Source organism: Cupressus sempervirens, chromosome 5 (genome assembly GCF_028749045.1).
Source record: "Cupressus sempervirens isolate cs-2001-9-10 chromosome 5, ASM2874904v1, whole genome shotgun sequence".
NCBI classification, from domain to species: Eukaryota; Viridiplantae; Streptophyta; class Pinopsida; order Cupressales; family Cupressaceae; genus Cupressus; species Cupressus sempervirens.
This window is the reverse complement of record NC_143122.1, coordinates 721,615,380-721,628,666: the sequence shown is the minus strand read 5'-3', so window position 1 is coordinate 721,628,666 and position 13,287 is coordinate 721,615,380.

The window sequence follows — 13,287 nt, the reverse complement described above, 5'->3', positions numbered from 1 at the left end:
GGATGGATGAGGAATAGGATAGTGATAGATAATGGATTAGTCTTAGTACACAAGGTGCCTGAATTACCAGGTTTTCACCAAGGTACCTATCCAAGGTGCTTGAATTACCAAGTTTTCACCATTGGACGCTTGTTTCTCTTTACTATTTTTTTGTATTTTTTCAAAAGCTAGGTATACCAAGGATCTTCAAGCATAGAACTTCTTGAGATGAATGATTTTAGTAGGATCATTCAAGAGTTCTCCTTTTGGTGTAGATAGTTGATAGGCTCTGGAGCCAAAGGATGCAGTGACAATATAAGGACCAAGCCATGTAGGTTCAAATTTACCTTTCTTTTCTCGATCTACTTGGACTTTCATGTTTTCTTTGAGGACCATGTCGCCTGGCTGAAAGTGTTGAGGAAGCACCTTTTTGTTGAAATTTCTTTTGAGACAAGTTTGATAGACTATGAGATGGTCATAGGCTTGTTGTCTCTTCTCGTCTAAGAGATCTAGCTGGGTGAGCCGAGCTACTCTATATTCTTCATCTGAGATTTTCCCTCGCAAAGATATTCGTAGTGAGGGAAGTTCAACTTCTAGAGGTAATACCACTTTGGCACCATAGACTAGGGAGTATGGAGTTGTGCCTCTGGATGTACTGAAGGAAGTTTGATAGGCCCATAGGGCTGGATTTATTTATAAGTTCCAATCATGGCCGGAATCATTGGCAACTTTCTTTAGGATTTTGAGGAGGGTTTTATTAGTTGCCTCTGCCTGGTTGTTACCTTGTGGGAAATATGGGCTAGAAAAGTGGTGATGGATGCGAAGGGAGGTGCATAATTCTTCGATGTTGAGATTTTTGAAGTTACCTCTGTGGTCGGTGAAGATGGTGGATGGGATGCCAAAGTGGCAAATAATGTGGTACAAGATGAACTTGGAGACTTGAACTCCTGTAGCTGAGACTAGGGGGACTACTTCCACCCATTTAGTGAAATAGTTTGTAGCTATTATTATCCATTTATGTCCATCAGATGAAAGGGGTGTGATAGTTCCAACTAGATCAAGGCCCCAACATGCAAAGGGCCAAGGTGGTGCAATAGGCTGTAGATCTTGTGCTGGAGTGTGCACAAGATTTGTGTGCTGCTGACATGGGAGACACTTTCTGAGAAAGTCACAAGAGTCTTCTTCAATGGTAGGCCAATAGTAGCCTACTCTAAGGATTTTTTGTGTTAGGAGAATACCACTCGTGTGGGCACTACAAAGTCCAGAGCGCACTTCTTTTAATGCCATCGCGGCTTCATTTTCATCTAAACATCGAGAGAGAGTATCATGATAACCTCGATGATATAGGGTATTGGCTATGATAACATAGCGGGATGATTTTCAGATAAGGTTCTGGCATTGGGTACGTGTGAGGTGAGGGGATATGATACCATCTTGCAGGTAAGTGTGAATCTCATGGTACCAAGAGGATTGTGGACCAACCAAGATGCAAACATGGTTTGAGTCATCGTTCGCATAAGCGGGTGTGAGGAGCTGCTCGATTAAAAACTCATACTGCATAGCTTCTTGGGGAATTTCTAAGAGCGAGCTGATAGTATCCATGGCATCTGCTACCTTGTTCTGCATTCGAGGCACTTGTGTAAACTGAAGCTTTGTAAAATGTTGGGTCAGCTGATCAACTAGCTCTTTGTAGGGTAATAGCTTTTCATCTTTGGTTTGATATTCATTTAAGACTTGCTTGATGATGAGCTAGGAATCGCCAAAGATTTGTAACTCAGCGATGTTCCATTCGTCTGCTATCTTTAATCCTGCTATGAGAGCTTCATATTCTACTATATTGTTGGTGCTAGGGAATTGTAGCTTGAAGGCTTTTGGAATGTAATCTCCCTAAAGGTGTAACTAATAATATTCCTGCCCCTAATCCATGAGATGTGTATGAGCCATCAAAATAAAGCTTCCATGGGGGCTGTTCTTCAATTAGGCAAACATGCTCATCTAGAAATTCGATGAGCAAAGGATATGCATCTACTAGAGGTGCATTAGCTATGTGATCTGCTATAGCTTGCCCTTTGATTACCTTTCTGTCCACATATTGGATGTCAAACTCACTTAGTAGCATAACCCATTTTGCTAGCCAACCTGTGAGTGTTGTTCTAGAGAGCATATACTTGAGAGGATCAATTTTGTATACGAGTTGGATGGTATGACTTAGCATGTAGTGGTGAAGCTTTTGAGTTGAGAAAACAACTGCCAAACAAGCTTTTTCCATAGGAGTGTAATTGAGTTCATAACCAACTAGGGTTCTACTAATATAGTAGATGGCTCTTTCTCTGCTGTAGTCATTGTGCTATGCTAGAAGTGCCCCTAGAGTAGTAGGTGTTGCTGATATGTACAAGATCAAGAGATGACCAGGAACTGGTGGAACCAAGATAGGGGGATTGGCGAGATATTGCTTGAGCTGATCGAAGCTACGTTGACATATAGGGTTCCACTTAAATTTCTCATCCTTCTTTAGCAAATGTTTAAATGGCATACACTTACCTGCAAGCTAGGAGATGAAGTGCCAGATGGATTGAAGCTTTCCCTGAAGAGTGCAAAGCTGTCGCAGTGTCTGGGGAGGAGGCATGTCTAAGATAGCCTTGACCTTCGTGGGGTCAATCTCTATACCTCATTTAGAAACTATGAAGCCTAGAAGCTTGCTAGATGTGACCCTAAAGACACACTTCTTGCGATTTAGCATGAGATGATATTTGGCTAACCTATCAAAGACTTTCTCCAGGTCAGCGAGATGATCCATGAAGGTGTGAGATTTGACTAGGATATCATCCACATAATCCTCCAAAATGCTATGGATAAGATCATGGAAAATGTTTGTCATAGCTCTTTGATAGGTAGCCCCAACATTCTTTAGGCCAAAAGGCATCATGTTGTACCAAAAGGTTCCCCAAGAGGTAATGAATGATGTCTTATGCTAATCCTCTTCTGCAATCTTGATCTGATTATACCCAGAAAATCCATCCACGAGGGACATAATTTCATGTCTAGCTGTAAGATCTATAATCATATCTATGTTGGGTAAAGGTAAATCATCCTTTGGACAAGCCTTGTTAAGATCTTTGAAATCATTGCAGATTCTAATGTCACCAGAAGGTTTAGTGATGGGGACCATGTTAGAGATCCATTCTGAGTAGTCGATAGGTCAGATAACCTTAGCGGCTAACATTCTTTCTAACTCAGCTTTAACCAGTAATGCCACCTTGGGGTGCATTTTTCTAAGCTTTTGTCTGACGGGCTTGATCTTTGGATCAACTGCAAGATGATGAACTACCTGCTTTGGATTGAGTCTTGGCATGTCTTGATATGACCATGAAAATTGGCCAATGTTTTCTCATAAGACCTCAAAGAGGAGGTCAGCTTGGTCTTGAGATAGGGATGCTGCCATGTGAACAAGTTTGGGGATCTCTAAAGAACCGATGTTGACATCTCTAGTATCCTCTATTAGAATAGATGACACCTCTGGTCAATTATCTTGAGGAGGCAATACTAAATCCTCATGTTCTGCTTCTGACTCTAGCATTTCTTGCTGAGGGGTCTCTTTGCTGCCTTAGCTAGTCTCGAATTCACCTTAGTTTCAGTTTTGGGTGTATCGGAACTAGGTTTGGGATTTTCTCCAAAATACCCCTTTAGATCTAGCTTATAGATATAGGCAGAATCTAGCTTTGTCTGCTTGTGAGGTGTTTCAACTCCCATGAATCTTAGAAGTGCTTCCTTTGATGTGAACTCATCAATGTGTATGATGCTTGGTTGGTCCTAATCTATGAGTTGTGGATGGGTGAGTGGTAGGTCAATGAAATGGATGGATAGTTCTCAGAGAACAGAGTCTCCTAGGAAGATTTGGTCTGGGATATCATCGTAGGCTCTCTTTTCAACTTCCTCAAGAATGTCTTCAATTTTGACAAGGTCACGGTGGATGTTCAAAAAAGCATGACCGTTCTCATTTTTTATCCTAGTTGTGGGTATGCTAAAGCCAAGACCTGATGTCATTTCCCACTCGTGTGCTTCGATGGGACAATGCATGCCCCTTTCTTCTGGTCCTAGACCACCTCCTTGATAGTTCCATTTTTTAGTGATGAGCTTATGTTCTTGGGGATACTTTTGGCTAAAGTGATCAAGGCATGCTTGATTTCTTGGAGGTGCATCCTTATGTAACCAATTGTTGATATCTGGAGTGAGCTCTTCATGAAGAGGGGTTTTTGAGGATACAAAGGTGGTTGGGCCAAATTGTTTGTATCGAGGAGGTGGAATCTCCTTAGCTTTGTGCTATGTTGACCATCCATGGGTGTGTGGATCAAGTGGGATTTCTCCGACAGCAAATGCATCAGACAGACTATACTCTCCACAACCTCTGTTATTGATCTTTACAGCAGATAGGGTCAAGGTGAGGATGGTTTTTGGGTCATTACAAGTGTGGGATGAGCTAGTGATGGTTGTTTCAATATCAATTCCATAGAAATGGTTTGTGTATGAAGCTTCAACCGCGTTGCAGTAAGCAAAGGGTTCTGGATAGGCATGGATAGTTACCTCAGTGCCCTAATGCAAAAATTTGATGCACTGATGGTAAGTGGATGGGATGACCTTCATGGCACGAATCCAAGGGCGACTGAGGAGGATGTTAAATGGTAGGTTTAAATCAAAAACATGGAAAACTATCTCTTGTATGATTGGCCCAACCTTGATTGGTAGCAAAATAGTTCCTTCTATGGTTCTTTCCAAGTTGTCATAACCTTTGATGGTGATAACTTCACTGATCATATTTGCCTCAATATACCCAACTTGTTTTATGAATTTTAGGGTGCAAATATTCAAGGCTGATCCATTATCTATCATTACTCTTTTTATAGCAAAATTGGATACCATGATGGCTATGCGAAGAGGAAGGGTGTGATCTGGCTCGACCACGGGTATGTCGATGGGTTTGAATGATAGGAAACATGAGGAGGATAGGTTTCCAATGAGATTGTGAAAGTCAGTAGTGTTGATATTTGAAGGGACATGAGATTCTATGAGAGCACTATCAAGGATGCTTTTGTACATAGGACTAGTGCAGAGAAGGTCTAAAATGGAGATTTGACCTGGCATGTTCCCAAGGTGTTCCAAGATATTATATTGGATTTTTGACGGAGCTGACGGGGCTGGTGAAACTGGTGGGCCTGTGACATTAAATTTTTCTCTTTGACTGGTGACATCACACTCATTTTTTGGTCCTCGAATATTAATGACATTGACAAAAGGCTCTTTCTTGGATATACAACCTATAAGGCTACCATAGTCTATATAGGATGAACTGTGGTCATTGTTCTTCCCATGTTGTTGGTTTGGCTGGCAGTTTTTGGTGTTGTTGTTGTTGGTTTGGATAGGTGATTTTCTAGGATTTTAGTTGTTGTGAGGAGGAAAAGCATTTTGGTAGATCTGTAAGCCTACATTGGGTGAGGTTTGGGCACCAACAATGATTTCTTTCTGATCAATGAGGTCCTGCACATAATCTTTCAGTTTCATGCATCTAAGGGTGGTGTGACCTTTTACCCTATGAAATTTGCAGTACTCATTATCTTTGTACCATGTAGCTTTGGATTGTCTTGGGTCAATTAACTGGGTAGGAGGAAATTTGATGAGGTTTTCCTTAGCCAATTTCTCAAAAATGACATCCAATGTCTCACCAAGGGGTGTATAGTGTCGAGGTGCAGGTTCGAATCTGGGTTTTTGCCCTGCAGCTACATTGATGGCATTAGCTTGATTCTTAGACCCTTGAAATTTGGGTCTTGGATTGTGGTTTTGATAGCTTTGGTTATTCTACTATTGGTAGTTGATAGCTTGTTGATTGTTTGGTTGATATGGTGGGTTAGACTGGTTTTGGGAAGGACCAACAATATTCACATGTCTGGTGTCAGTAACCCAATCTGTTGCAACATGCTTGTGTTTGTTCCAATACCTAGACTTGTCATTAGAATGTGATTGATTTTGGTTGGCCTCTTTGTAAATCTTGACCACACCATCTTTAATGAGTTCTTGCTCAAGGATCATTCCTTTCTCTTTGATATCTTTTTAGGTCTACAAACAGTTCATGGTCATGTGGCGAGCCAAGCTGGGATGGGCATTATCAATAAAGATTTTCACCAAATGGCACTCTAGCAAGGTGCAAGATATGCGGGTGGTAAGGTCTTGCCACCTTTGCAAATATTCGAGAAGGTTTTCTCCACCTTTTTGCTTAGTGTGGACAAGTTTAACTACTGATAGCTCTGTTCCAACAAGGTGGGCATATTGGGCTACAAATGCCTCAGATAATTCAACAAAGTTTTTAATTGTGCCATAGGGGATTCTGTAAAACCATTCAAGAGCTGGTCTAGCCAAGCTTTTGGGAAAAAGGCACAAGAGGAAGACATCATTGTATGCCAGTTCTTGGCAGTGCATGTAAAATTCTTTGATATGTGTGATAGGGTCTCCTTTTCCTCTGAATTTGTCAAATTTGGGTACCTCAAAGTGTTTGGGAAATGGTGTCATGGTAATGGCTCTATCAAATGGGTAAGGATACACATTCTCAAACTTGAAGGTTTTTGGATCATTTCCTTCTTGGATGTTCTTCAAAGTTGTCTTCATGGCTTCGCATTCTGAATTAATTGGTGATGGCTAGGGTGCCCCCAATGTAGGAGTGCCCTGAGGTAGGTATGTGCTAGATGGGGCAATGGAATATGGATGGCTTTGAGGTATGGGTTGGTAGATATTGTACATGGCTTGGGCAACTGAATGGTGGATAATGGGTTGCTGAGGTGGAGGTGGCACATATTGTTGCATGTGTTGCGAGGCTTGTTGCAGGTATGGGATTTGGGATAGGGATTGAGGAACATAAGATGGCTATGGGATAAATGGATTGATTTATGGAGGTAAGGTATAGGATGGTTGTAAGGCTTGGGGAAAGGATCTGGGGGCTTGTGGGGTTTGACCAAGGTATGTGGGTTGCGCCCCCATTTGGGATGGTATCTGCAAATAATTGGTGGTTGGCTGGGGTTTTGGATTTCCTCCTAGAAGTGGCATTGAAAAGTAGTTGGTAATAGGAGGCAATGGATTAGTTGGTGATGGAGGTGGTGGGAATTGAAAGCTTGGGAATGGAACTGATGGGGTTTGATAGCTTTTTGGCTGGATTTGGAAACTTGGTAGAGTCGTGGCTGGAGCTGGGGTCACTTGGGAGCTTGGCAGAAAATTGGTAGTAGCTTGTGGGATTTGATAGCTTTGTGGAGTGAAGGTAGTAGCCTGTGGATTTGTGGCTGATGGTATTGATCTCCCAAGACCTAGTGGAAATGATGGAATTGTGCTTTGAGCTGAGGCAAAATAGGCTAGGGATGATGAAAGGTTGATTACTTGGCCTCATGGGTGGCATCCTTGTTGTATATTGCTGAGGTTGGCCAAAGATGCTAGCACTGATTTGGGAGATGGGTGGATTTGGAAGGCTGGGTTGGGGAGCAGTAGCAACAATAGTGAAGGGAGTGAATGGTGAGGTGTTTTGGGTAAAGGGGGTTTGGAGCAGAGAGGTATGAACCAAGGATGGCATGGTGGTGGCTGGATTGGCTTGTGGAATGGAGATTTTGACTTGGGTGTAGGATGGTATGTTTGGGTCTATTGGATCAAACGGATTGGCTCGAGGCTCTTCTTTTGGCACATATTGAGGATAATTTGGATCATAAGAGCCTATGGGTGGGGACAACTACCCAAACAATGGGTGAGATGGATTTGATAATGGAGGAGGTCTTCCAAAGCCGAAGGTTCCTACATTGTCCCTTCAAAAATTAGCCATGATTGTCTCTTTATTCTTGTCGATAATGGCATTCACCAATACTGCATTTCCTGGTTGGTTCATGAAAGCTTCAATGTCAGTAGGTGATGGTGTGGATTTCTTTGGGCTGAAGGATGGCTGAGTGCTCAAGGGGGATGATGATGTTTGTTCCAAATGATAGGGCTCCATTGTTTCCTTCTTCTTGGCTAAGCGAGTGATAGGTGGCATGAAAAATGCTTCCTAAAGATGAGATGCAACAAATGCTAGTGGATGCAAAAGGGGGGAGGGCTTCTCTACTCTTCTAAGGGTGTGGGATATGCAAAAGCTTACCTAGGGAGAGTCAAAGCTATATGACAAACTGAAGGAAGATTGGGCTGGGGATTCTAAACTTCACAGATATGTTGCCAAAGATTGAAAGGTTTGCTTTCCTATGTGCAAGCTTGGTGGTGATTGTGTCGACTTAAGGATAGACTAATGATCCTTTAGGAAGAACACAAGATTTGACCACTTGTGGATCCCCAACCTTTAGCTCAAGGTGATGAGGGATAACAAGTGACAAAGCTAGATTACCCTAGACAATGCTCTGTCGGAGGGATAACCTTGGTGAGATTGGTGGTTTGAAAGATGGTAGGAAAAGCAAGTTCTGGCAATATGACAACAAATCTAAATGAGATGGAGACCTAAAATGAGATGGGATTGGTTTGGTTCCAAGGCAAAGATCTAAATGAGATGGAGAACTAAAATTCTTAAGGGGATGACTTAGAATGGTTGGCTTTCCTACAAAGATGACTCTAATGCAAAAGTGAAGCCTATGCAAGAAGATGTAGGGAAACAAGGGGGTCTAATCATAGAAATCATGTCTAGTTGGTATGGCATAAGTAGGGTTAACTCCTGTATGTTGGCTAAATTTGATAGTGCGATCTAACTAGGCCTCTTGAAGGGCTTCGTTGGTAGCTTTATCCTCTATTTTGTGGAGTTTGGAAATTTGAGGGCTTGGTGTTATTTCCTTTTTATTTGCTACAATTTCTCAATATACCCAAGATGGCTTGAGTTTGACTTTGTGAAACTTCTGTTTGGGTTTGGGTTGTTTCGACATAAATTCCTAAATCTGCTCGGCTTTGGGAGATTCTGGTTGCTTTGCTTCAACTTGTTCAACTTCTAAAATAGGCAGTGACTACGCTAAGTGTGCCCTAAGCTAGGATTGACCAAGTTTGGCAAACATTCATTCAACAAGTAAAATAAAATCAAGCAATAGATAGGAACACCCAGATAGAAGTTTGTGGTTCTCAGAATGTAATACTTGCACTGAGGAGTGTGTATGTTCTACAAATGTTTTGATCAGTCACTTCAAACACATTAACATCCTAGATGGTTGTCTCCAAGGCTGACAGTTGATTTAGCTAGGGAGGCCTTGATATACCCAAGGTACGTGAGGCCCAAATCCGTAGATGAGACCAAAAAGATGTCACACAGCCAAGAGGACCAGTAACCCACTTCTCCTCTTTCACTTCTCAAGGGTATAAAGTTCCTTGAGGCTTAGCCTGAGTGACAAAATCTTTATCCCAAGAGAGGTGTCTTTCGATTCACCTCCCGGTTCTTATACTTCGCCAAAATGTTGGAGTTGAGGTTGTCCAAGGGGTGATGAAATCCCAAAGCAAGCCTCCTAAAAAGAAACAAGGTTTTGGATCCTAATCTTATGCACCCAAGAAGGTCTTGAAAGATGACAAGGGGAGAGAAGACTTGGATGACCTTGGGCTAAAAAACATGCTTGTTCTATTACCAACTAACTCTTATGTGTGTTGATCTTGACTTTGCAAGCACTCATGTTTAGATGCAAATGTTCAATTCCAACTTTGAAATGCGCCAAAAAAAGTAAAATCAATCGAAGAATGCATACACCAAGAAGATTTAGGGTCAACAAAAGTAAACTCATGTGCCCGGAGGCCCTCAACATCAAGTATCGATTGATTTTTTTTTAAGGCATTCAAGATTGAGTGTGAGTTTGTTTTAAGCCCCCCCAAAAAAAAGTGTGTGAGATTCAATTGTCAAGCGCGTGCTCGAAGGCCCTCCACGTCAACAAATGTTTGTTCAATTTTAAACCCAAGCTTGAGGTGTGATCAATCTAATCTTGATTTTTGCACGCTTAAGAAAAATCTGCTAACTTAAGACAAGCCCCAAAAATGAAGTGAGTAGCTTGATGTGGAACATTTAATGCTTTTTCCAAGTAGACCCATACGCCTCAGCCTATGGTGCTGATATTGAACCAAGGGGTTTGGAAAAATGGGTGATTAGGAAAAAGTGAGTTCAAATGAGATACTCAAATTGTTTTTGTTGACTGTTTTAAATTGGTAAATTTTTTGAAAAGGTCCAAAAAAATTTCGAGTTTTGCCTAAATTGTATGCAAAATTGAAAATTTGTTATTCTTTTTATGCTCCAAAATGAAGTGTTTGATTTGTTTGGTGATTAAACATGCAAATGTATTTTCAAATTTTAAGCCATTCAAGACAAATACACAATAATGAAAAATATGCAAGACTCATTATGCTTGGCCTTTTCTAACACTTTTAGAGAGGCAGTTGAGGTACCTTTGGTTGCTCAAGAGGTTCATAGTAAACAAGAGTTTTGGGGTCGAACTCATAAACGAGATCCTTCTCAATAGTCAAGAGATCAAAAGCCCCCTTGGAAGAGAAATTGAAACCACATAGGAGGGTCTTCTAAGGTCACATAGACACAACAGGGGTCCTTGGTTGGACAATGAAAGGGATCAAAATCCTACAACAATGGACTAGTTAAGAATTTCTCTATGGAAATTAAAGTGCTTAACCTAAAAGAAATCTAAGCTAAAGCTAAGAATCAAATCTATTTTAATAAAACATGAAAATACAACTGAGAATTAATTCAAGTACCTATGTTATAGGAACATTCCACTAATTCTATTATTAGTGGCTACAAGAACAACAAAGTCTACTTTAGTTCTATTAATTGAGTAAAAATCCTATGTTAACTAGTTCCCTCCCTAAGTGGACCCCCATAGAGAAGTGAAGTAAAATAACTCAAAGATGAAAACTTTAAATAATCCTTTTATTCATAACAATAATAAAATGTACATACTGATGAACAAAAAGATTATATTTAGTACTTAAAACTTAGCAACTTCTTTCTATTGAAAAATAACATACTAAAACCTAACATCTTCTGAACAAAGACTTCTAGTTATTTAAAAACACAAACTAGGAACATAATTCCTAGATTCAAGACTCATCAACTACCAAAAAAAGTAATGTCATTGAATATTACAATAGGTGTATTAATTTGAGTTCCAAATAGAATAGTAATTTAGGAGTTCACGACACCTAAATTTCCTCTGCTCAAGGCTAGTATATTAATGTGAGCAACCGCTTTGACTCCCACTTGGTTGAGCTGACTTCACTTTTATATCTGCGAAATATTAGCACCTCCAAAACAATAACATACATCAAGACATATTCAAAACATGTTATCTAATTTAGTTTACCCTATGTCACATTGCTGCAAGAGAACTACCCAACCTAGCTAAGGAAGAAAAAGCATCATTCTCACTATTTTATAATTCAATGACATATCTTTTCACATTATATTCATTTTGATCCTAAAAATTAATTATGCACACACTTGTCTAAAATCATCATAAACGTCATGTTCTTGAACATCAAAGTCTTTAGAAAGTTTACAAATTAAACTGAAAATGAAATGACAAAATAGACCATATTCTGGTCTCATCATTCCCTCCAACTGAAACTTTGACTTGTCCTCAAAAAAACATGAAATTTTTCACCTTTGCAGCCATCCTAAAATCTAATAAAGGGATCCAATCATTTTTTCTTTCTTCCCCTAGCTTAATGTACTAGGGTGCTTGCTGAGTAGCCATGATAAAATTCAATGGAGAATGAGGTCCCTTCTTCTATAGGTCTTCACTCAATCATATCCAACGCCATTAATTCACCTGCTTTGCTATAGGAAGATCTATTTCTACCATAGCTTTATATTCTTGATCAATTGCATTGTTAAAGGAGGAATAATCCAAATTCTAGGTTTTGAATAAGAAATTTTCAACCATTCATAGTACATAGCTCTAGTATTCTTGGCTTTAGGCTTGAGAAAAAGTGGCATCTCATACTCTAATTCCTCGTACTAATGGGCTTGGTTTTTCTTGCTTATTCCATTTTGGATAGAAGATATCCATGCCTTGAGTTTAATATCACCACATAAGGTAGAGAGTTCCAATATTTGTTTTCAAGGACTACTAAATTATGTAAAAAGAGTTCATAGAGAAATTTTTTTATGGCTACAGGGGCAGCATGAAAAGCTTGGAAGAATTCATGAGGAGTATTCAATGTTAAACATTTACCCTATATTACATAGGTCATTTGGTAATTGAAAAATTTTTCTTCCAAAAAGAGAGCATAAATAGGAGAAGGAGACTGACAAGACATTAATTCAGGAATCATGGCAGTGACTTTTGTAAGTTTACCACTGAATTGCTCAATCTCCTCATCCTTTTTAGTCAAATCTTGAGTTTGATTGAAGATGGTTTTTTCTAGGTTCTCTCTCTATTTTCTATTCTTCCCTCTCCTAAATTAACTAGTTAGATAATTATGAAATAGTGCTTAACAATGAAACAATAGAACCAAGATGGAAAGTAACATGTGTCTCAGGTGAAGGATCAATAAGATCAGTTTGTTGGGCTATAGATGCTAAAGCATCAAGTCCTTGAGAAAGAATTTGTTTAGCAATAGTATTAACTATATCAAAATTTATTCCAACATCTTATTCATGAAACTTTTCTCTTGAAGTGGAGGAGAATCTAAAACTCCAATAGATATATTATTGTCATTGTCTGAATCTATGGAAGTGATGGGTGGTTGGATAGAGGATGTTTCTGCTACTACAGGTACACATTCTACACTTCCACCCTCTTCAATGATGATCTTATCTTTATCAGAAGAAGAGGATTGATATTTTTCAATAGCTACATTTTTGGACATAGGGGATTGAAAGACACACCCCCATCAACTTTTATAGATAATTGGCTACTTCAAGTTCTATACCTAAGGGGTATTTTTATTGCCTTTGAAGTTGTAGGAACTTCTGAAGATGTTCCCTATTTATTCCCTTTCTTCTTCTTATGAACTTGAGGAATTGTAGCAAAGCTAATATTTTTGGAAATTTTAACTTTCCTTTTACCATTAATAGATTTTGGACCTGACCTAGAGGTAGAAGCTATGGGAGTGAAAATTGAGATTCTCTCTGACCTCCTAGGTCTAGTTGAGCAAGAGCTTGGTGTTGAGTTTATAGGATTTTCTTGAGGTTCTCTTTCCTCTTCAACTTGCTCTGTAGGTTGCCTAACAAGGTTTTGCATGTTGTTTTCAACAAAATCATTCCAAGATATCCCAAGTTGTTATCTAAGGGCTTTTTCTATGATGAGCTTAATAAAACAATAGTGT